Below are 25,898 nucleotides of genomic sequence, written 5' to 3'. Positions count from 1 at the left end.
ATAGAAAATGTCTGCCTTCTCCCCCATCACACACACACACACACACACACACACACACACACACACACACACATGCGTGCGCCATTACTAGAACTGTTGAAGTATAGGAGAGTAGTATCCACAATGCTTTGCTGGAATGCATTTTCCTTTGTGTTTTGCTAAATAAATTCCTTCTCATGCAACAGCTTCTGGGTATCACATCTCCAACTCTTGCACATGACAATAAGCTTAGGTAGCCTTCATGGAGTGTCAGATTTTCTAATATGACAATTTGACATTAGACTTGAACTTACGATCCCTGCTCAGGTAAGCTGCATCTACAATTTCAGAAGAGCAGTGAGATGCCTAAATTGGAAAAAATCAGCATGTGTAAATCACTGCTTAAGTGAGTCATGGAAAATGAAGCTTGGAGTAGAATTTGCTTTGTTAAGGCTGAAATCAAAATTCATATCTATGAGTAGGTGTGATGGGAGCCACCAGTAATGACATGCTTTTAGAATGACAACATGGCAGGCTGTGTGCTTTATTTTCAAAGCAGCTGAAGTTTGGTTAAGTGGCAGCACAAAGAAAGATGCTGAATTTTTTTATCTAGTATCTGAGCCCTGGACAAAATTCTTTTCTTGTTAAAACCATATCAGCTCATTTTCTAGCCTTGGTAGACAAAGGCCAATCCATATTTAATGTTCAAAAGCTGCACAGCCCTCCAGCACGTAATACTTGTACAAATCTATAAATGTAGATGGGGTACCAATTCAATTTAAAGCAATTAAAGTTGTTTTCCAAGGGTCTATTATGCTTAGGCTGCATGAGCCGATGTGATGTACCTTAGGACAGATTTTGGTTCTTGATGATCTATCCTGCTTTTGCTCCATTAAAAGAAATCAGTATTTTTGCTTTCCTGGTAATAATTTGTTTCTTTCTTTCTCCAATAATTGAGAAATAAACAATGGTTTCCAGATAACGAAGTGTCCAGGTAAGCCTAGTTCCACTTAATTGAATCAGAGAATGGAAGCAATTGCAGTCATTTTATACATTTGCATCTAAAGAAGCCATTTTTGAAACATGGAGACACACATTCTATTGGTCATCCCCACTCTGAAAATTGAACCTTCATGAGCTTTCATACTCTCATTCTATAATGGTTAGTAGAGGATCCCAAACTCTTTACAGCCCCAGAGAGAGATTTGAAGTGGGGCTGTAATAAACATCTCTCATTATTATTAGGTGTACGCTCACCATGACCCCCGTGAGCATTCCCCTTTGTCCTTCCTCCTCTGGCAGATAAGGAGGTGTGGCATGTACAATAAGGGCTTTCTTTCCTCTTGGCAGATCCTGAATGAAGCAAAGGGGAACAGTTACCAAACAGAAAATTGACTATGATGGAACACTCTTTGGTGCTACATCTGATATGATTAACAATTTATTTTGGCAACACCCAGGATGGGTTTCATATGGTTTTCCTGAATTTAATAGGACGCCTGCCAGCAGAATCAGGAACACTAAGAAGTAATCCAGGCTGAGAGAGGGGAAAAAATATGCCATCTTGCAAAGTGTTTCATAGTGTTGACTGTGCAATCTGGAAACCAGCCATTGCTCAATCCTTCTATTTCCAACTGCTCTCCAACTATTGCTTTACTAGACTCAGGTTGATGGATGATTTTATAATTAGCAGGGTTGATAGCCTAGAGGAAAAAGTAAGATAAGAAGGGAGATGAAACCTGTGGCAGCCAAATATTTTGCAACATATAAGTATTCTTAAAATATGAACGTTTCATCTGAGTCATCATCTTTAAGAAGCACAATTGCATGATATTGTAGATTTCAGTTAACTCCTCTCACAGGGATTTACTTTCAGGCTGACATAAGGGTTGATCTGTTATAAAGGAATGCTTCTTTCCCAGAGCTGGTGTGTTCATCCACATGGAGGGACTTTCACTAGCATAACATTCTTGGGTTTTCTGTGCTTATTGCTTCTCAAGACAAATTTGAAAGGAGGGACTGGAAATACATTCCTGAACTCCTGTCCTGTTTCTCTTTGGAGGGAGCCCATTTGCAGAGTGCATAAATCGCTATTACTTTCAGACATGGAATAAGTTACCTGTAGACGTAAGGCATGCTCTTAAATATTAGAAAGTATTAGGAAGCCCTCTTGCTTGTAGTTATTAGCCACATTATTTATTATTGTTATTATTTAAAAATAATTGACATAATATTATAATAGTCTCAGCCATACAACATAGTGATTTGACATTTTATATACATTACAAAACACTCACCATAAGTGTAGTTACCATTTGTCACCTTACCAAGTTACTATAACATTTTTTACTATATTTCCCATCCTGCAGCTTAGATTCTCTGACTATTTATTTTATAACTGGGAGTTTATACTTCTTAATCTCCTTCACCTATTTCACCTATTCCCCCACTCTGCCACTCCCTGGCAACAAAAAGTTTGTTTCCTGTAATTATGAGTCTGTTTCTGAGTTGTTTATTCATTTGTTTTGTTTTTTAGATTCCACATTAGTGAAATCATATAGTATTTGTCTTACTTCAATAATAAAATAAGTCTTTGACTTATTTCATTTTGCATACATTCTAGGTCCATCCATGTTACAAATAGCAAGATTTCACTCTTTTTTATGGTTGAGTAATATTCCAGTGTATGTGTGTGTGTGTGTGTGTGTGTGTGTGTGTGTGTGTGTACCACATCTTTTTTATCCACTTATCCTTTGATGTACACTTAGGTTACTTCCATATCTGGACTATTGTAAATAACGTTGCAATGAACATAGGTACGCATGTATCTTTTTGAATTCATGTTTTGGTTTTCTTAAGGTAAATACTCAGAAGTGTGGTCACTGTATTGTATGATATTTATATTTTTGATTTTTTACACATTCTAGTATTAACATTGTCAATAATAAAGGTGATGTTTTGGTTCTGTACTTGCCTTAACTCTTTTTTTTATTTCTCAGTTGCTTTAGAACACTGGCAAGAAAAAGTGGTGTTAGTTATTGGTTCCCAAAAAAGCCCCAACAGATACTTACCCAGTGGTAGGTTTCCTCTGATAGAAAATATGTTTTCCTACTGTTTTCTTTGTACTTTCCAGATATATCAATGGATTAACATTTCCTTCACCCTCCAGGGGATTAAAAGAAATACCTTGGTATTCAGTTTTAGATTTACACAGGCAGACAGGCCCTCACAGTCAGCAAAACTATGATACGGAAAATCATATGGCCTTTACAATTTTTTATAACCCTTGCACACTCCTCTTCATTCACTCAGATCTCCAAGACTGTCCCACATTTTCCTTTCTTATTCCTGTGACATAGATTCTCAGGATCATATTGGGATGCATAAAAGGCTCTAATCTTGACAGCTGTTAGATGGACTTGAAATCGGTAATGAGGCTCTGTGCATTGATCCCTAATTAAGAGGTCAAGAAATGCCATGAAGGGCAGGTCACAATTAAATTAAATATTAAAACTAGAGAGGAGGGGAGGGAAGCCAAGAAGGAAAGGATAGCTCCCAACCTTGATCTGCAGCTAAGAAGTTTGCAAATCAGCAAATTGTTTGAGGTAACAATATATTTAATTTTTCCAGTATCAATGAGATACCAATAAATATGGACATTCGTCCATGCCCGTAACACATAATCAATAAAGTAAGGTCCTAACATTAGTTTAGTTCAAAGTTCTTTCATCTATATTATCTCATTTGATCCTTGCCCTGTGAAGTAGAGTTTAAGACTTTGGTGAACTGACGCCCAGTGGGATAGAGTAACTTGTTCAAAGTTGCTCAGCTCTCAAGTGTTAGATCAGTTTCAGTCCTACATTTTCTGAATCTAAGCACAGTGATCTTTTCACTCTACTACCACTGGCTCCAATCCCATATCCTTGAGAACACATTGAAACTTTGATAGGTTTAAAGAAAGTAGATAAAACAGCTGGGCTTGAAGTAATTGAATACTCTTATTGAATATATCATGGACAACACAATAGATTTCCCTCCATGATGTGAAAAGTGACTAATATTCCTTTGGTTTTATGATACATAATGATAAAAAAAATTATACAGATTGATACCAGACTGCTGCTGATATTGTATTATTCAAAAGACATTAGACCTTATTTCATAAATCTTTGTCTTTCTAAATTGAAAATTACACTGAGGAGGATCTGTCTGTGCATAGGTTGCTGAAATTTGAAATCTGTCAGTCAAGTTCCATTTTATCTACATTTGAAGGGGGATTAGGACATCTGATCCCAATAAACAGGGTCCTAGTGCTCTAAGATACATACAGGGTTTTCCAGAACATTCATTTACCTAAATGAAGTGTTGTTTCTTTGAATGTGCAAGAATGAGATTTTGGGCTAGGCTAGATATGTAAAGGCCTGGAAAACAACTTGGTATAGTGTAGAGGAGGCACAAACTTAAGTATCAGAATATCAGTGGGTACCCATAGTTAGCACCTAATTAAACCCACCTCTATTCTCTGCCCAGCAATCCATATGCCGGTGGCTATCAGCTCTCCTTATCCTCCTTCATCTTTCCAAACAACCCAAGTTCTCTCTGCTCTCTGTGGCCCATGCACCCCGAGAGCCAAGTTTACCCTAATGCTTCTAAATCTCAAGCACCAGCACCATTTCCACATGGGATGTGAGGACAGGAGCTTCCACGAGGAGGGTAATAGCCCTTGAAATGCACATAACTCCTGATGCTTTATAAAGCTTTTGCATTATAATATTCTATTTGGTGGTCACCATTACTCCACGAGAGAGGCAAGAAAGATGTTGACACCATTTTATAGATGAGTACTTTGAGATTTGCAGAAATTCAGCCAATAAGTGGCCAATATATCAGCATCTACTATATCTTTAGGCCCTTCCATTCTCAACAGAGATTCATAAGCCTCTGTACCAATGGCTTTCACACATCCATGGGAATAACTACACACGATGATAAAATAAATTTCCTTCATTGTGAAGCAATTTTTTTTAAAAACCCATAAAATTATATTGTCTATTGAAGTTAACACTGTATTCAAATTCAATAAAGAACTATATAAATGCTTTGCTTTAAAGGACAGCACCCTAATTAAGAAGATTGTTAAAAGGATGGAGCATATGAATACATCTATTATACAGGATTTACTAGAACTCACTGTACCCACAGCAGAAAAGTGGGACCAGCTGTTGCCTGGAACATGGAAACAGCCTTATGAAATAGAAACTGGGTATTTTAGCAATTTCGGTTAAAAACTGAAGGTGCCTGCATATTACCTTAATCCATTCTTACACTGCATCATTCAACCAATAGTTTCCTACCATTTTCCAGTTTGAGGCTCTGCATTTCTGGGAAGGCTGTCCTTAAATATCCATTTGATGCTTGAATCTGGGGCACCAAAGATTCTTGGCAGTTTGGTTCTGTCTTCCTCTAAAAATGACATCTTTGAAGAGAAGATTTGGTTTTTTTGCTTATAATGACTCCAAATCCAAGTGATTCTTAATTTCCAAAAGTCCACTGCTTTTCTCCATTCTTGGCAGTGGGTAGGGGGATTCATGGAGCCCATAAAGGGCACTTCTTTTATTCAGGCTGCTTTCTGGGCCTTCAGCGTTAGCTGACACTTGGCTAAGTGCCAACACTCCTGGGCTCTGCACATCTCTTTTATTAAAGAAGTATCTTGTTGATACAGAGTGCCAACGAGTGTCCTGAACACCTGGTAGGATTTCACGCCTTACTTCTCTGGGCATATTGGATCAAAAAGGTGGAGCACAGGTCTATGCTGGCACCAGGCGTCATGGTCACAAAGGTTGCCTGTTACAATCCGGAGTATTACAAGCCTCCAAGCCCATCTGCTCTAAGAAACAATTCCCAACTGGCTCATTGTCACTGGTTTCCCTGGAGAGGCCCCTCGGGCTTAGGGATTTGGTTCATTCCCTGTTACTCTCCATGTTGCCTTCTGGTAGAGAACGTTGTTTTCTCTGGTTATGTGGTGTGTGTGGATATGGAAGCAGAGCCAGTAACTCTGGTTTCACTCTTGGAGTGCTGTACAGGTCTACGCAGGAAAAAGAAAACCATTGTAAGTATTCCAAGCAGAATTGGCTTAATGCAGGAAATTAAGTGCTTACAAAAACTTTTGGAAAGATGGAGGAGCAGAAATCAGAGGACAGCTCCTGGCCTTTAGGTTTCAGGACCAACCACTGTAGCTACAAGACGGCAGCCAGGGAAGCCCTGCTGGGCCTGTCCCTGGTGTCCAGGCCTTGTGGGTGGAGTCTGGCCCCTACTACTTACTTCGGTCAGTGCTTGCTTGGCTCTGTTCCAGTTGTAAGACAGCAGTCTCCATCTCTCTCCTGCCTTCAGCAATTCACTGGCAAAATTTAAATCTACCCAGAAGCCCAGCTGCCTTTCAGACCCTAGGAGGGAACCTAAGCAAAGGCAGAAACAGATGCCTCATGTCAACAAATAATACCCAGCATGGGCCTTTGGTTGCTTTTAGTGGCCTTTTCTTGCACAGGGGTTTAGGGTAAGAGTCTGTCACAAACTGTGGTTCCGACTGGCCTCCCCTGTCCCAAGTCCCAGCTAAACCTGACAGTTCCTGAGGAAATCTCCTGATGCAATGTGCCTCAAAGCCTTTCGCCTGCTCTTGGATGCTTTGCCTGCTTCTGAAAGTTTGTCTGGTCTCTCCAACATTCCTTATGGTGCAGGCAAAGAAACAGAATGTGGAATCATAAGACTAGGGCCTGAGTTTCTCCTCCACCACTCTCTAGCAGTCCGTTTAATATTTCTGAGCTTCAGGTTTCTCATTTGAACTATGAAGAAAATAAGAATGTTCTTATGATTATTTGTTTTTTTGGAAATAATGGATTTTCAAGCTGTAAAGCTTATTGTGGAAATTGGAAATGCTGGTGGCTGACAGGTTTCTGCTGCATCACTGGCCAGGAATGGTTTTCCTGTTGAGAGTCAGTTTGCCCAGGGACATGCCCCCTCCCTGCGGCAGACTGTGTGCAATGACAGGGCAATGGGGGAAGTAGGGGGAATACTGGGGTAAAGAATCCAACCCCTTTGGCTCAGTTCAGTGCACCTCTGAAGGACCCCCAGCTCTAGAGCTCCCCAGTGGATTGGAGGAGGATTCTTCTGTTACAGCCCCACACTTCAAGTTCTTCCTCTGCCCTATCCTGCATCCCTCAGCCTCTATAGATGTTGATCCTGTTGAACTCATGCACACAAATCGCTGTTTGTTTCCTGGGAAACCCAAACATCAACACCTGATTTAACAGAAAAGGAATTTCTTAAAGAATAATAGGTAACTCATAGAATCCCCAAGAAGGCCAGCAAGCCAGGCATGAAGAATGTGTTCTAAGAAAGTCCCAGATGACTCCACAGACAGCTCTGGTGGAAATGCCCTTGCTCCATGGCGCCCTCTCCATGCAAAGATACAGGTCGCATCATTGACACTGCCAGGACCGTGCACATAACTGCTAGGAACTCTGCCACTCCTGACCCTGGAGAGAAGGTGGCTGCAAATATCTTCTCCAGAATGGATTGGGTTCATATCTTCCACTTTGCCTCTGTAGCTTCCTGCTCAAAGACTGGGGTGAGCATATTTGATTGGCAGACATCAGATCACCTGCCTGAACCCTGGGAAATCTGCTGAAGAATGCAGGGGGTAGGGGGACTCATAAAGTGGGAATTCTTCCAATGTAGGAAGGAGATTCAAAGATGCTGGATTCACTAAAAAAGAATAGCAGATGCCCTAGGGAAGCATATTGTGATGTTGACTAGGGAATGTATGATAACGGGTCTTTGCAAAAAAACCATCAGTCAATTTAGCACATCAGCAGAGAACCTATTCTTGGTTGGAGGGCCTTTACTGCCTTTGGAAGCATATGCTAATCTGAAAATACAGACCAAAAAAGGATGCACAATAATCAAAAAACTAATCCTAAATACTTGATTTCCTTTGGTTCAGACCCAGCCCCTTCTTTCCTGTACACTGTTCTTGGTTCATCCCACTTAACCCCATGGCTGAAATACCATCTCTGTGATTGTGAATGCAACTTTTGTAGCTCTAGTCTTGACTCATTCACTGAGCTTTAAATTTAAATATCCAAATATCTGTACTTCTATAACTAAAAGGCATTAATAAAACTAAAATATGTCTGATTTTGCCCTAAATTGCCTCCTCCACCACTCTTGCATCTCAGTAAATCACACTTCCCTGAGTCATCCTGGGATTGTTTTCTTTCCTACTGATCTCATGTAGTTTATCAGCTCTACCTGCAAATATGTCCTAAATTCATTCACTTCACTCTCTCTGCATTATGATTTCTGTGGTCACCTGCCACCATCGTCCTCAGCTTGAATTACTAAAATAGCCTCCTGCATGAACCTTCTGCTTCCACTTCCTCATGTAATCCACCTTTTACTCTAAATAAACTCAAAATTAAATCTAAATTCCCTGCCATCATGATGACAAAGCACAAATTCCCCCCGCTGACTTGGGCCCTCCGCACCTCTCTGACCTTTGTTCTATAGGACTGTCTTGTTCATTAGAGTGCTTCAATCCCACTGACCCCTTTCAGCTCTAGGGCCTTTATATTGATGGTTCCCAACTCAGAAGGTACTGTCTCCAGATTTTGGATGGCTGCCCCCTTTCATTCAAACCTCAACTCAAACCTCACCTTCTCAAAAGACATCCCTGATCACCCAATCTAAAATACCCATTCTCCCTCCATGTTACTTTCTATCAGATCACTCGTTATGTTTCTTCAGAGCATTTACTATCATCTGAAATTATCTGATTATTGATTCATTGTCTTTTTCCTCCACAGAATATAAACTTGTGGAAATCTTCAACTTTGTCTTATTCATAACTGCAACCCAAATGTCTAGAACAGTACCTAGCACATAGTAGGCATTCCCTAAATAGTTCTTGAATGCATCAGCCTTACTCATCAACCTTTTTTGTTTACATAAATTGAGAGCAGGGATTTTTAGCCTGGGTCTATGTAGCCCTAACAGGTCTCTGAAGAAAATTCATGGGGTTTGTGAACTTGGATGAGAAAATATTTACTTTTTTATTTTCACTAACTCCTAACTGAACCCAAACCATAATGGTATTAGCAATACATGGGACTTTATCACAACTATAAATCATAGATATGTTCATGTCATATTATATTATATCAGATATCTCAAAATAATATTGATATTCATTACTACTTCAAAATTATGATTAGACTCACTACTTGATTGATATTTAATGTATTCATAAGGAAGTACATAGAGTATTATACCACCAGATGAAATAATTTTAAAATTTAGTTAAAAATTAAATAACACTATAAATATTAAATGTATTAGTTTCCATTATAATCCCATATACTTTATACATGAGTCTCAGAAGGAGTTCAAGGGCTTCACCAGAGAATGAAGGGATTTGGGACACATAAAGGTAGGGCAAAGAGCTAGACTAGCCAATATGGTAGCCACTAGCCATGTGTGGATGTTTAAATTTAACATTGTTAAATTAAATTAAATGTTCAGATTCTCTAGTAGCACTACCCACATTTCAAGTGCTCAATAGCCACGTGTGGCTAGTTGCTACTATAGTGGGTAGTATAGGTAAGAGTATGTCCATTATAGGAGAAATTCTACTGGATAACACTGGTCTAGAGCTTGATACTTAATTTCTGATTTGTCTTCTTGCTGCCACACTTGGCCACCACCACAGCCCCCACATTAATGGACTACACTTTCAAGTAGTAATATTGGAATGGGGATGGGAGCACAGTAGCTTTTTCTCAAGATTCTTGCTGTTTTCTGTTTACATTTAAGCCTTTACCCAGTCTCTGCTCCCCCCCACAGGGCCCACAGGACAGTGTGACAGCTTACAGTAGTCCCCTCTTACCTGGGGCAAGTGTGCACCAAGTCTCTTAGTAGAGGCCTAAACCCTACATATATTATGTTTTTTTCCCTAAATGTACATACCTGTGATAAAGCATAATTTATAAATGAGGTATAGTAAGAGATTAACAGTAATCATGAAAAATAAAATAGGACAATTATAACAATATATTGCAATGAAAGGTATGGCAATTTGGTTTCTCTAATTATCTTACTGTGCTGTACTGATCCTTCTTGTAATGATCTGAGATGATAAAATGGCCTCGTCAAAATGCCCTCATCAGATGACGTGAGGCAAATGACATAGGGATTGTGATGCAGTTAGACTACTATTGACTTTCTGACCATACATCAGAAGGAGGCTCATCTGCCTCTGAACTGCCATTGACTGTGAGTAACTGAAGCTGTAGAAAGTGAAAGCACAGATAAGGAAGGATTACTGTATCGTCCTGGTCCTGGGCAGAGGACATAGCTGAGAATAACTAAAGACAGGTAGAAGTGCTCAGAATGGGACAACCAGAACTATAGGGCTCTGTCTTCTTGAGGGTCTCCTAGTACCTGTACCCTGGCCCTAGATGGGCTAGTTAGTGGCCATGCTGAAAAAATGTGGTGGGCCTCTGCCAATCTGGGGCCTGTGAGGGAGTCCCAGCCGGAGAGGCAGTGAGGGCTGCAGCGGGGCTGCGGGGGGGCTGAGTCATCAGGGAGTACCTTGGGCCCTGTCCAAGCGAGGAGAGGACATGCTACAAGTTCCCCAGCTGCTCCCTTCTGCAGTGAACTTCCTCCCAACAGTCTGGGCTAAGAGCAGAACCAGTCACCCCCGCAGGCAGGCACCAGCCAGCTCACAGCTATGGAGTAGCACAACTCCAGGGCCTCCCTCTCCACCAATGGCCCAAAGTCTTTGAGTTTTCCACACACCCAGATACCATCTTAGAGAGAAACAGAGAAAGTGATGCAAATTGGAAAAACTGACTCACTCAAAAAGACTGTTTACTGGAATAACCCAAGTCTACCAGATTGGACTAAAATTCAGTACTACCCACACCCCTCATTAGTCAGTGGCATGGGGGCCAGGAAACACTTAAGGACAATTGGGTCAGTTACCAGTTATGAAGCTACATTCTCTCTGCTCAGCTGACCCTGGCATGAGTCTGAGACTGGACTCTACCTGTCCTCAATCATACAAGATTCACATTTGCCCTTTCTTGGGAAAAATATCGCCCAAGACATCTTCTGGCACGTGGTGAATGAGGTTCTTATAAGACTCCTCAGCTAAAGGGGTGGGAATCATCTCCTGGAACAGCATCCCAATGTCACTGGAACCTTTGCACCTTCTTGTGCCCCAACAACAAGATAGCCCAGTGGCCCCTAGTCTTTCACTCCTCCTAGCACTGCTTCTGGCCACCCCTGAGATACATGCATTTCAGAGACCCTCCCTCTACGTGATGCTGGACACTGATGGGGCTAGCACCCTGCCTTTCCAAAACAGAGGAAGCAAAGGGCTCTGTGTACACGTGCTGCAGGTGGCAGATGCAGATGACCACCAGGCTCCCCTTTCTCCTGCTAGCAGTGGTGGTGATGGTCGGTGGTGGTGGGGTGTGTGTGTGTGTGTGTGCACGTGTGTGTGTGTGTGTGCGTGTGTAAGACGTATAGGAAAAGGAGGTTTGGAGAACAGGGTCAGCAGAAAGGTACAGCACATTGCTTGAAGTGAGTTCTGCTGGCTAGAAGAGGACTAGAGTGGTTGAAAGTTTCAGATCCATTCCATCCCCAAGCAGAATTTCAGTGGCTTTGTTTACCAAGTCTAACTAAGTAAAACATAGACAAAGTGCAATGGGCTAATAGTTTTAATTTTATGTGTGTGTATTTCTCTATGTTCTGTTCTGTACTGGGTTTAAAAATGTCCCTCCAAAATCCATGTTCACCCAGAACCTCAGAATGAGCTCTTATTTGGAAGGAGGGTCTTTGCAAATGTAATTAGTTACAATGAGGTTGTCCTGGGTTAGTTCCTCCTAAACCAATGTGATTAGTGCCTTTATAATAAGGGGAGATCCCACACACACACACACACACGCACACACACACACACACACACACAATGCAGAGCACATGTGATGATCAAGGCAGAGACCGGAATGACATGTCTGCAAGCCAAAGATCACCTAGGACTTCTAACACCCACCAGAAGCTAGAGAGATGCAAGGAAGCATTCCCTTCTGGGTTTCAGGGGGAGCATGGCTCTACCCACACCTCGCTTTTGGAGTTTTAGCCTCCAGAGTTGTAGGAAAATACATTTTTGTTGTTTTAAGCCGCCCAGTTTGTGGTACTTTTTTGTGGTGGTCCTAGGGAGTATATGTGAGGCGGGTCATAATAATGCATACTTGCATCTACTGACACGTGCTTACAGGGGGTCAGAGGGATGAAACACTTAAATAAGCCGAGCCTAAAAAGGAACAGTACTCTTCATTAATAATTCCCTCTAACATTTCAGGGGCCAATACAAGGACTACAGTAGCTGTTACTAAAATCTCCTGCACTGCCCTATTCTCTGGCTTTTCTCCACCAATTCCTAGCTCCAAAACCCTTTTATCCAATGGCATTCTGTTTCCCTCCTTAGTTTGCCTTGTCCATCAATAAAGAGCTCAATTCCCAAAACATAGTCCCTGGCTAGATCCACTTTCCCTCCCCCAGCCCCCAGGGAATATACTCTTCTTCCCTATCAGCTTTTCTCTGGCACATGTGACTGCATAGCTTTTTCCTTTCCTTGGAGAACAGGGTCAGGGCAAGAAGCCACGCGATCCAGCAGAACAGGATGGACGCTAATACCACACGTCAAACGGTGTTCTCCCATCGTCACCATCTTCACAACGCACACCGAATTCAACTTTTGTTCCCCTTGAAGGAATAATTTGATCAATGCAGCAGTTACATGGAAGTCAAGCCTTATAGAAATCTCTGCAGGATTCACTACCCAGTGACTGAAGCTCACATTCCCACCCAGTCACTTATTATGCTCACTCATGGGCCACTGTAGTTTGTTTTTCTCTAAATGTAAGTAAGTCTAGGAAGGGAACTAGTCAGAAGAGAAGACTAGAATGAAATAATTTGACAAGATTCTTCTTCCCTTCTCTTCCCTCCTCTCCAAGGTTTTGATGCAATCTCAAGTGATGTTAATAATGAACAGTGACAAAAAAGAAACATTAAATGCACAATATTTTCCTAAGAAAATGTATTACAGCTGCTTTACAATTAAGACAATAGTTAATTGGAGTAAAGAGAAGGTATGAAATGTAGAACATATACTCTCCTTAAAGGTTTAAAAAGGAAGATAAAAATGTGGACATAAACAGAGAACGTCGGGGCTTATTTTTAATAACATGATTCATATTACTATTTCAAAGAATATGTTTAACTGCCTGCTTCCTTTCGTATTTCTTAAAGTTTTTAAAGGGCTGTGGAGACTCATGGCTAGGTCTTGGGGGAGACATAGTAATTAGAGACATAAGAATAGCTAGCATAATTTCACATGGAAAATGTCTCAACTGTGGTCATCGTGACATGGCTTTGGGAATAAGCCACCTCATTCCACAGGAGAAAATTGGGAGAAAATGACTTAGTCATAGAGATGTAGAACTGAATTCACAGGAAAACAGAAAACACATGCTCCAGGGTATACTTTTGAAGACAACACACTTATCTCGGGCCAAGTATTATTTACAGAATACTGTGTTATCCACCCCCAGTTGAAACAAGAAATATAGAATGAATATTTTTAGGTCAGTGAATTCCATGTTTTATATTTTTCCAAGTCTTTGGATTCCTTGATTACTCATGTGGAGAGCACCTTAAGGAGAGAGATTTCAGAGTTGTTGACTGTGAAGAGCAGGCTCTAAGGTGGCCCCCGTGATCCGGGACTATACAACTTGTATAATCTCCTCCCCTTGAGGGAGGAACTTCAAGATCCTTCAAGAAAGACCTAGTAAGGACCTGTGACTTGCTTCTATTCAACAGAATATGGCAAAAGTGATGGGATTCCCCTCTCATAATTAGGTATGTTGTGTGGCAAAGTTGATGGGGTATCAGTATCATGATAACATTGCATTATATAAGACTCTGCCTTTCTAGCAGATGTGCTCTAAAGTCTTGCTCTCCTTGCCGGATTTAAGGAATCAAGTTTCTATGAGTCTGACAGCTGTAAGAAAATAAGTAGTGCCAATAAGCAGATTGAGCTTGGAAGCATACCTTTCCTCAATTGAGCCTCCAGATGAGAACCCAGCCTGGCTGAATAACATCTTGACTGTAGCCTTTTAGAAGACCTAGCTAGGTAGTCCCAGACTTCTGATCTACACAAACTGTGAGATAGCAAACGTGTGTTGCTTTAATTCACTAAGTTTGTGTTAACAATGGATACATTTACCTTTGATAACATGTTTTCTGACCACATATTCTTATACATTGTTTATCTCTTTAAGAGTTTGAAAGTGGTTGGGTTTAGTTTGCTTTCATTTTCTATGTATATTATGTCCACATACACAAGGATACTTTTTTTCTTTATTGTAGTATCGACTTAGGCCACAGCATCAAAGAGCATAACCAATAGTATTTCCCATTTTACACACATATCAGTCCATCTTGTGATTTTTAGCAGTAAGTCATTCTCACACTCCTTCTGAGAATTCAGCTTGGCCTGAAAATGTTACTCAAAAATCCAACTTGACTGCTGGTGGGACTATATATTGATTGAAACCTCCTGGGTGGTATGGTTGCAACATGTTCTAAAGTCTAACGATATGCATGCCATTTGACCTAGAAATTCTCTTTTTAGAAAGTTAGCTCAAGAATATAGTCAGACAAATGTTCAAAGAAGTATGTAAAAGGATGTGCATTACAGCAGTATTTATAATAGTGAAAAATTCAAAATAATTTAAATGATTAAATAGGTAATAAGTTAGATAACTTACAGACCATTCATACAATGGAATCCCATGTAGCCATTTAAAATTTTGCTGAGGATACGTACTTTTTATTCACAGAATGGTGTAAGCAAAAACTAAAAAGAACATAAAAAAGAATTTGTAATATGTAACCATTTGTATGTGTGTATATGTTTGTGTGTAAAACATGACACATTGAAAATAAAACTGGATATACACCAATATGTTTACAGTGTTTAAATCTGGGTAGTGAAATCATGGATAATTATTTATTCATTAATTTCCAGGCTGTATTTTCAAATGTTTTTACAATCAATGTTCCTAATTTGTACAGTTAGAAAAACTCATAGTGTGGCTTTTCGGTTTACTTTTTGTTGCCTAATGCTGACTGTTTCTAATTCCTTATCTCTGGGTGGGATGGGTCTTGCCGATGGCCTAGAGCCCAGTGGGCCTTGCTGTCTGATGCTGAGAACACAGTCTCTGCATACTAGTTCTGCATCCTTCCACTTCTGTCCCGAGAGAGTTTGTCACATGCATGGTATCCAGCTGTTACCCAGTCTCTCCTCAAGCTCACCCAACTGACTCATACTTCAACAGCAATAATACATGGAAAGAAATATTTTACCATAATGATGTGTCAGTATCGGTGGCCAAAATGTTATACAACAGATCCATCCTAATCACCCCAAACTAATTCTGTGCTGGGTGCTGGTGGCAGAGATTACACTATAGACATTTAAATGTTCAAGGAGTAGAAGGATGTGAAAGTGCAATTATTTGTCCTGCAAACACTTATTTGATTATCACTGTCATCTGTAAAGTAATTTACAAAAAAAAAAGCACACTGTATTTTTATGCTTTATTGAATGCACTTTAGGTTTTGCTTTTATTTTCTTCTAGAGTCTTCCTAGATATACTTTAAGAGTGAAAAGAGATGCAGAGTGTGGGAAAGAAGAGTTAGGATGCCACAGAAAAAGAAGTGAAATTTATAGTTACTGAAACAGATGCTGAAGCTGATGATGACATGCACTCCCTGCTTATAAAGGAGTCATGAGGGAGTCTTAGAGAGAACCAGACATACAGAGAAGGATTAGGGCAAAAAGAAGAAAGAATAAGCACAGCAAGTGAGGACAATATAAGCCCATAAGGGATTCACTGAGCAGGATGCTCTGGTAGGTCAGAAAGGGAGAAGGAAGCCACAGAGGGAAGACTCGTGCTTTCATTTTATACAATCCTACAATCTCTTGTTCTTGTTGAAATGCATATGGAGTGGAAGCTATGGGGGACTGGGGCAAGAAGAGGGTGAGGAGATCAGGAAGAGGGAAAAGAACAGCTACCGTTTCTAGGTAGTGACCTGGCGTGGCCGAGGAAGAGAAGCAGAGTCGTAGGGAGCAGTAGCAATTCCACCATATGGTAGTGAGGTCTCCATGCTTTATTACAAGGGAAGATGAAGACGTAAGAAAAATGGATGATTCTCTCTGCCTCTTTGCCAGGTCCCAAAGAAAATAGAATCATCGAGCAATCAAGCTTCACCAAGAGAAAGGCAGGAGGCAGAGTGCTGCGGTCTGGAATGCTGTGCTGGTCCAAAATGACTATGCTGAAATCCTAACCCCTAACATGGTGGTATTAGGGGGTAGGCCTTCGGGAGGTGATTAGATCATGATGGCAAGGCTCGTGCTTGGGATTAGCACCCTTATAAAAGGCAGCCAGACTGCCCCTTCTTCCGGGTGAGGCTGCAGTGAGAGGATGGAATACTGGTTTTTGGTATTTTGTTATAGCAGCTGGAGCAGAATAAGACACAGAGCAACCTTGAGGTCAAAACCCTGGAGACTGTACTGCAGGTTGGGAATTATAGAGAAGCCTTATACAAGTGTTTTTCTCCATGTTCCAGGACTGACAGAACTTCCCTGCTCTCCTAGCGCTCTGCTGTTAGCCTGCCTCTGCTACTCTTTGTTCCTGCCTCTGTGGGTCCCCCCATGGCTGCTTCCCCTGCAGCAACTCACAGACGTCTGTATTCCTCATTCCGCTTCCTGGGACCCAGGATCTGACTGGCTCAGTTAGTCACAGCTGCCACCAGTGGACACAGCTTACATGTTAGACCACCTTGTGGACTACTTGTTAGCCTATAGACTGTCTTCCTTTGGCTCACATGCTTGTCCTGTGCGGGCAGTAGGATCATGTGGTATACAGTTTGGCCACTCACTCTCAGAGAACGCCCAGGACTGCCTGTCCTAGCAAGGGTCTGTGAGCGTCAGAGGGACCCAGAGTGAAACACTTTCGCCAAGAACTGTGAAGAGTCTGAGATTTTTACCTATTTGCAAGCTAATAATTAGCCTGCCACAATTTCATGGATGCTGGGAGAAGACGTGAAACTCCCAGGTCAGAGCATATTTGTCAGCTTTCTGACCCGCAATTCCCATAGGGTGATGAGAAAGGGCCAGGTGCACACAGGGAATTTCATTACAGGAGAGGAACCTGAGCTTTGGGCACCTGAACATTTTATAATGGCAGTAAGCATTCTGCCCCTTGCTTTGCAGGGAAAGACTATCTATCTGTCTTCTGTTCACTATCTCTCCTTCTTTGAAAAGATATTCAAAAACAAAAACAAAGGTGTTCAGTGTTCTGCTCACAAGATGTGCAAACCTTGGGAGACCCATGGGGAACTGTCTCTCTCAACAAGTTTCTTTTCCAATAAACACCAAATGATGATTTGTTTGTTCTGGAGTTTGTGGATTAGAATCCAGAATAAAGGAAGTACATAAAGCCCATTGGTTTTTTTCCATTTATAAGGCAGTCAAAGTTCATCTTTGATATTCCCTCTGATCTCTCCACAATTTCTTCCCAGGTGCTTTCTGCTTCATCTACTTGACTCAGGACTCATCCCTCCCAGCTCTCCTCCCTAAATCCCCCTCAAGGTCACCTCCTCAGAGTCGTATTCTCTCTTGACTCCATCACTGTCTCTCAAGAATATTTTTACTCAGTTACCAAACATACCAATTCACGCTACGTTCTAAACATTTTACTAATGTTAACTCACTTAATGTTTATCGCAACCCTAGAATGTAGCCACTCTCATTATGTCCATTCTTCAGATGGGGAAGTTGTGCTAGATGACAATTATTCTAACAAATCCATGCACTTTTGCAGGAACAAGCAATAATACCTAAGTATTTTAATGATTTTAGCATGTTTGAAGAACCTGTAGGAAAAGAAGAAGCACCTCTTGCTACTCCATTGGTACTCTCATGGTAGGAATTTCGGGATGATGGAGAATAACCCTTTGGAGAAAGGGATCCATTAACATTTTTCAATCATTCTCCTAGAATTATCACATGTGGTTCAGGGTAGGGGCAGGTTGCAGGGCTAATTGCAGTTCAGATTCACTTTGAGTAATTGGCTGGTTATTTTTCCACAACCAGGACCATGTCTAGTTCCCTGCTGTATCCCCAGAGCCCAGTTCATCACGTGCATTCAAAAGCATTGAGTGACTGGCTGACTGAATGACTGAATGGGAATCAAGAAACTTTGGCATTCACTTAGGCAAGGAAGTGTTTCTGGACTAGAAACAGCAGATGTAACTGCATCTTAAATCAAAGGATGAACTAAGCCTCAGTGCAAAAAGGGAGGAAGTAATCCCTGACCTACAATATAATAGAAGAGAGGAGAACCAATTGGATATTTTTACAAGAATTTGACTGGAAACAAAACAAAACAAAACAACAGGAGATTGGAGAGAGGAAAGATGATGAGGTTCAAGGCAAACTAGAAGTCCCCCAGATCAATCAGAATAAATTGAACATAAAACAAAAGGCAATGGGAAAAACTATCAGGCAGCCAGAAATGCTCGATGCTTCAATTTCAGGAAGTGACTGGAAAAGGAAGTTGATAAAAGGTGACAGAAGAATATCAGGAATGACTACCATTTATGGATAATATTCTGTTACAGACAGAATTCTCACTGCTTTGTTTTATTAATTCATTTCAGTGCAATTCTGTGAATTGAATTCTATTATTATTGTTACCGCCATCTTAAAATGGTAAAACTAAGTAACAGAGAGGTTATGTAACCTGCTCAAGAACACACAGCTTGTAAGTAACAAAGCTGAGGTTTGAATCTAGGCAGTTTACTCAGAATCAGTATCATTCCCTGTTACCTTTTATCACCTTTCCTATAGTATAGACTATCTTCATGTAAGGGCAACAGCCATATCAAATAAATCAACAATTTAAGTTGTTTTTTAAAGTGTTTTTGTTATGCAAAAGTCTTCTCACCCTCCCATTCCTCATAACCAAGCTGCACTCCCTGTCAAGCTCCTCTCATACAGAAATTCTAGGCCCGTCATTTTACTGACAGCTGGCTGAAAGTGAAAGATAGAGACCAGTGGAGAGCCTTAGGCATAGGAAAAAATCCAACTGTCAAAAAACTAGAGAAATTCTTCAAAAACTAAATGTGATGGAGGAAAAAAAGAAGATGGGGAGGGGAGCTATTCTAGATTACAAATAACTAAAGAGACATCACTACCAATACAACACATGAAACTTGATTTTAAAAAACAGCTGTAGAAGACAGGGAATAGTTAAGAAATTTATAAATGGACTACATAAGAGATAATATTAAGGAATTACAGTTAATTTTCTTGAGTCTGATCATGGTAGTGTGATTCTGTAGGAAATGAAGCATCAAGGGCTGAAGTGCCATAATTTCTGAGACTAACTTTCCAATGGGTCAGTAAAAAAAAACAGAAAATTTGATTGATTAATAAATCAACTATGGCAAGATGTTAACAACAGTTGAATTTGGTAGAGGCTAGATAGATGTGTACAGAAATATTTTCTTCAGGTTTTCTATATCTTATTTTCATTATAATAAGTTTTGGGGGAAAGAGTCTAGAGGGAAGAAGTGGTAATTGCTTACAGATTGGCTGAAGAAGGCAGGGAACTTGGACAATGTGAAGGCCTGTGGGGCTGAGTGACAAAGCTCAGGCTTGACCACATGGGGTTGAATACAAATACTTCCTCAGTAAAACAGAAATACAAAATTGGACCAAGGACCGGATGGCAGATTTGGCAGACTTTCTAATAAAGATAGCAGGGGCATCTTTAGAGGTAATAAAACTGCCTGGACTCATCTGTAAAGAAGACCAGACTTCAGATGGGGGCTAATGCATGTTCCGGTGATGTTCTTTAATCAGCTGGAGCTGCTCTGCCAGGGTTGAAACCCTCACTTCACTGCTCACCAGGCTGTTGACCTTGGATAAGTAACTTAATTTCTCTGATGCCCAGTTTCTGTTTTGGTGCTTATTTCACAGAACTGTTGTGCATGAAGATTAGATAGAACAATGTATATGAAATGACATGGCTCAACAGTGAGTATTTAACAAATGTGGCTTTCATTTTTATCACACAAGAGAGAAAGATGGGGTAAAAGAGAACATTGGTTCACCACTGACTACAGCAGCAAAAACATTTGAACCCGTATCTCCTGCAACTTTGTTTTGATTGCATGTATGTTCAGTCATTTAATTTCTTTCTTTTAAGTGAAATTCTGTGGCCCAAGGTTAGCAGTGCTGCTGAAGTTAAATAGCCGAGGAGATCACACTGCAGCATGGAAAGTAAACACTGAGGTCTCTGCTTCTGTGTTTATCTTCAGTGATACCTCGTCTTTGCCTGGGTAATCATGTCTCGACAGCAGACAGTTATCCCGCATCAGCATATAATTCCATCAACATCACCACTGAAACCCAGCCTTGCCTGGCTGCTAAGGGTTCACTAGCTGCTTGTGAAATCTTAGGGATCTTGTGTCATTTTGGAATTAAAAAGAGAAAGTAAATTATTCAAGTGCATTAATTTTTTCTTGAACAAACCTCAGCACATCCTTGACTCACCATTCCTGAGAAAGTATTGCTGCTAAGAGTATTATCTGTAGCAATTCAGTGCTAACTATTATGGATTCAAGGGTTGGTTAAGAGAGTCAAATGCTACTAGGCATTGGTGAGCTGGTTTCTGTTTGAGGATGAGAAATAGGTGGGGGAATGTGGGGTGGTCTGTGGAGACTTTAAAAGGCCAGAAAAGCATTCTGGCAACAAAATCCAGATCACATATGCACTTAGCAGACATGATGATGACCCAGAGATTTACCAAGGAAATAAATGGAGTCATTTCATGAGAAATTCTACTTCAGCTTCCATTATATAAAATAAGACTGTATATTGTCCGTCTAGGCCTTTGATCCAAAGCCCTGTCTTTTACTGGTTTTATGGCTGGTTGGCAGTTTTAACAGAGAGTTTGTGAGAGTAATCAGCAATAATCTCCTATGTGTGAGAAGCTGTACAGTTTACAAGGTGCTTTCCCTCACATTATATCACTTAATCCTGCTGGGTTAGTGTTGTTATTATCTCTCCTCCTCCCTCAAGTACACACCCTGCTCCTTATCACAGATAAGGACCCTGAGGCCCAGAGAGGTTAAATAGAGTACCTGACACTGCATGTCAAATACGGTGGGGGGAGGACTTGAATGGAAGTCTCTAGACCCTGAAGATCCTACATGGCTTCTCTTTGAGAGAAGGGGAATGTTTATCATTCCATTTTCCTGTGTGCAAGGGACTCCAGGCTTTCTGTCAGTGCGAAAGATTTATCTTCTTTCACAGATAGGAAGTCAGGGTGTCTGCAGAGCACACATTTCCCCCACTGGACTGACCTCAAGGTGACCTTTACACTCATCCTCACTATCTGTTAATTCCTTGTGTCTGAATTCTGATTGAAGTGTTGACAGAATGAATAAATGAAGTGAGATAATGGATGTATCTCTCACAAAGCTAACACACAGTAGGCATTCAAAGAGGCTTCTTCTAATTTAGAAACAATATTTATTTACTAGCTCTGGCAGCAGATTTGGTTAGGAAAGAGGTCAAAGGGTTCACTTAAATTAGGTTTGAAGGTTGGCTGGAATTCAATTACCCATGACCCTCTGGTCTCCTGCCAGCCATGATGAATGGAAGCTGGCTAAAGTGGGCTGGGATTAGTAATGCTGCAATCAACCCTTTTGGGGGAATGAAGATGTGGGGATTATTTAAGAAGCATTCTGAGGCTGGATGAGATTTCTTAGGTTAGAAATATCCTTATAGTTTAGCCTAATAACATCAGGGCTCAGATTTGGAGACAAAGGGCATAAGCCATCCAGCAGGGCCATCCCTGCTCTAATATTTCTCACAGTTATGCTGGCCTACTGGCCCTGCCTATGGATAAATTATCATTAAGAGCTGTGGATGGTTTGGATCCAGATCTTTAAAGAACACCTTGCACTTGGATATTTGGGAAATACATTAGGAAGAAAGGCTGACTGCAAATCAGAGAACTGCCTCAGTTAAAATAAGAAAAGAAATCTACCCTGATCATCAATATTTTCTAATTTTCCAACACAGATTTCCCTTCTCAACTTCATCTTGAGATTTATTCAATCTCATTCCAACAAGGGAAGAAGACTTTGAGAACCAAGGACCCAGCTGCAGATTTCTTTTAATATAAAAATATTCTTTTGGAGCTGATCTCTGGGAAGCTAATTTGACAATATTATAATAATAATAGTTGCTATTTGTTTTTTTCATTATTATCAACTAACTTTTTTGAATCAGTTTTCAAAATTTTCCAGTCTCTCTGCCTTTATCTGGCAAGAGTTGATTTTTTTGTTAGTAGGTGAAGGAAGTCTAAGGAGAAACAATATATATTTTTCCCTTTTTGTTATAATTCTAACTCTGTAGCTCAATTTCTGTCCAGCCTTGATTTCAGAGCCCAAATTTTCATAGCTGGCTTATAGAGCCAACTTAAGGGATCATTAAGGCACCTCCCCTTTGCCCTCCATGGTCAAGTTGCTTAATTAACTCAGTTCAAAGTCAGACTAGTATTATGATAGTAATTCCATTTATGTGTCTTAATAACTTATATGTCCCTATGCAATAGTCCACTTCACTCTAATAAGAAATATATACATGTGATCTGATGTATGGATCTTCAGCCTCACAAAATGAGCTCAAACTTGAAAGAGATCCAGACTATAGCAACATTTATTATTTTTAGAGCATTACCTAGTCACTTTGATTAATTCGCTTGGAGTGATTTTCCCTGCAGGTCCCCAGGGAGAGGTGGGGGAAAAGATGGTAAAACATAAATTTCCTTTGGTGACGAGTTCACATCTGTTTAGAACTGTAACATGGCAAATCATTGTGAAATCTTCTAATGGATGCCTGCCCCATGCCAAATAAGCCCAGGACCAAAAGCACATAAAGAAATAATTGAAAGACACTGGACTGAATCCAAAAGGCTGTGGCTAATGTTTCACCTAATCTCTCTCCCAGTCGCTGCTCTCCTGCTTACGGCCACTGGCCCTGCCCACAAAACACGCACTTCAGAGCCTCCTTGCAGCTGTTTCTTGGCTATCTGTACCCCCTAAGCTCCTGGCAGAAGAATGGGAACTGTTATGAAGCCAAAAGCATTAAAAGGAGGAACAGTTACCACCGCAGCAGGAAGGTGGGGTTGTTGGAGGTTAGCATATGTCTTCTGAAAGGGTTAATTTTCCTTTGATGGCCATGGGGGCTGACCTGGGACAGACCTTAGCCTGCAAGGGGCTGGCCAGGAAGGGGTCGGATGCAAAGACTCAGCAACTTAGGGTGTGTGGGGTGTATAAAACCTGGGAACAAAAGTTTCTCCCAAAAAACAGTCCATTTTGTTTTCTATTCTTTTTTTCTGGGCTCTATCTGTTGCATCACTGACTCCAGAACTTTAGAAGCTAAGGGTGGGGTTGGGTGGAGCTTAGTGACTTTTTTTTCTTAAAGGGGAAGAAGTAGGAAGTCTCCTCAAATGTTATGCTTTACTTGGACTTGACTGTTGTCCTGAAGAAAACCATTGAGCATGTCTCCTTGTACCTCTCTGGAAATGGCCTTGGCAAAGGTGTCGTGGACAAATCAGAGAGCAGAAAGGAATTCTGCTGCTGTGCATGAAGGAATTTGGACCTTTGAGATAATCATGTTAGGATTTGATGATTTCAGCTGACCTAAGCTAGTCTTTAAACTTCAAAACAATGTGCCTGGAATTGGCAACAAAATAGTCATTAATTGCTAGTAAGGGCTACTGAGCTTCAGCTATTTTAGAAAGACATATCCTATATTTAGATCCTGTATGCCACACTTCAAACACACACACACACACACACACACAAAAGGCAAAAAAAAAAAAAAAACAACTCAAACTCCTAAACCTCACCCTCTACAAAAAAATTTTTTTTAAGCAATAGAGGTAGACTATATATTATAAGAAAACACAATATGTGAATATTCAAACTTGCCAAATTTAATATAGAGAAATGAAGCATTTTACAGATGATTTGTTACAGGGTCTTTTAAATAAAAGTTCCTTAAGTATCTTTAAACTGGGGATTGATGGATATGTTAACCTTTCAGGATCATGTATGTGTAAGTTCCCCAGTGCAAACATCCTTTATACGGAACATAAAGGCTCTGGAGTCTCACGTACCCAGGGTTGGATCCCAGTGCCACCACTTACAGGTGACTGGGACCAAGTTACTTCACCTCTCTGAACCTCAGTTTCTCCATGTGTAGAATGAGTGTAGTATAGTACCTGCCTCAAGAGATTTAAATGAGCTGCTTGCTACGAGTGAAGTTCTTAGGGAGTCCCTGTCACCCAGTATTTCCTGGCTCTTAACTTCCTGTGAGTTCGCCTTTCCCACTACTGAGACCACATGAGGCAGCCAGCAGGGAACAGAAGAAAATTCAGCTCTTCTTTGTAGTTTTAGGTGTCTCAGGTTTATATCAAGTAAGATGTGAACTAAACGAATAGGGCCAATACAGCTAGGGCTGTTTCTGCCTTTCTCATATTTGGTTATTTCTTTACTAAACAAATACTTACATAGCACTTACCACATGATAGGCACATTCTAAGCACTTGACAAATACCAACTCATTTAATCTTCCATAACCACTCTTTGAAATGCATACTATTATTATTCCCATTTTACAGTTGAGGAAGCAGAAACACAGAGAGCTGGAGTAAATGGTCTGAGGTCGCATAACAGATAAGTGGCACAGCCAGGATCTGACCCCAGGCTGTCTAGTCTACTCCCTGAATGTGTTTCATGGACATGTTCTTTATTTGGGAAGCCCTGTTGCAACCACAGCAAGCTGGGTGAAATACCATGGCCAATTCTGAATGCTTTATAAATAATAGCAGGACCAAAAGTATTGAAGTCACAAAAGTCTATGTTGATAAGCTTCAAGTAGCTGCAATCTCAGACCAGAGACCTAGGTAAGGTTGGCTGAATAAGCAACAAGCTGATTGCCCAGGCCTTTGGCTCACTGCCCATCTCTCCAACTTCACCACCTAGGAGGGTACAGCCTCTTCTCAGGTTTCTGCATTCTCCTTCACCCCCTCGGTTCAGTGATTTATGAATTTGCTGGCTGTTGCAGCCTGAGTGGGTGGAAGGGTGACAGAGGGAGGGAGGCATTAAAGTAATCAAGAAAAAAAGAAATAACTTGTTTTAAATTTTCAATCACTTTTATTTTTCATTATAAAAGTAATACGTGTTTGTGGCAGTCATTGGAAAGGGGTCCACTCAAGTTTATCTTCCAACCCCCTCCTCCCTTCCACTCTCCAGCTAGGGAGGTCATGTGACACAACTCTGGCCAATTAGGGAGTTCCTGGGAAAGCTCTTGTTTTCCTGAGACAGGCCCTGGTCCTTCCAGGGCGTCTTTCTTCCTGAAGGGGCAGTGGTCATATGAAGGCCATGCAGAAAAAACCACGAACATTTCAGACTCTGGGCCTGGTCTTGTTGAGCTGCTGAGCCACAATAGTTTGGATTTTTGTTATTTGCAGTCAAGGAAAATTCCTGTCTTCCCAATGTTCTAAACAATATTCATTGAAGAAAAGTTCTATCTATATAACATTCATTGTGGAAGTTAGAAAATACAAAAAATGGGGTGGGGAGGGGAGGATATCACCAACCCAGAAATCATACCATCCAGAAATCACCTGAACTAATATTTCAAT

At 40.8% G+C, this 25,898-nt stretch overlaps 2 long non-coding RNA genes across 2 annotated transcripts in view; both read right to left on the bottom strand.

Annotated features, from left to right (window-relative positions):
* The window catches only part of LOC118969227 (uncharacterized), a 116,823-nt gene that overhangs the window by 14,878 nt on the left and 76,047 nt on the right, over positions 1-25,898 (bottom strand). The window lies entirely within an intron of this gene.
* On the bottom strand, positions 151-6,981 carry LOC140849409 (uncharacterized). Its single transcript, XR_012131160.1, has 3 exons — positions 6,301-6,981; positions 5,334-6,064; positions 151-1,682 (listed from the first exon to the last, which is right to left on the bottom strand). It is a non-coding gene; the product is annotated as an uncharacterized lncRNA (long non-coding RNA).

Source organism: Manis javanica, chromosome 5, assembly GCF_040802235.1.
Source record: "Manis javanica isolate MJ-LG chromosome 5, MJ_LKY, whole genome shotgun sequence".
Taxonomy (NCBI): Eukaryota; Metazoa; Chordata; class Mammalia; order Pholidota; family Manidae; genus Manis; species Manis javanica.
The sequence above is the reverse complement of the archived record's forward strand: the minus strand, read 5'-3'. Positions and strand labels throughout refer to the sequence as shown.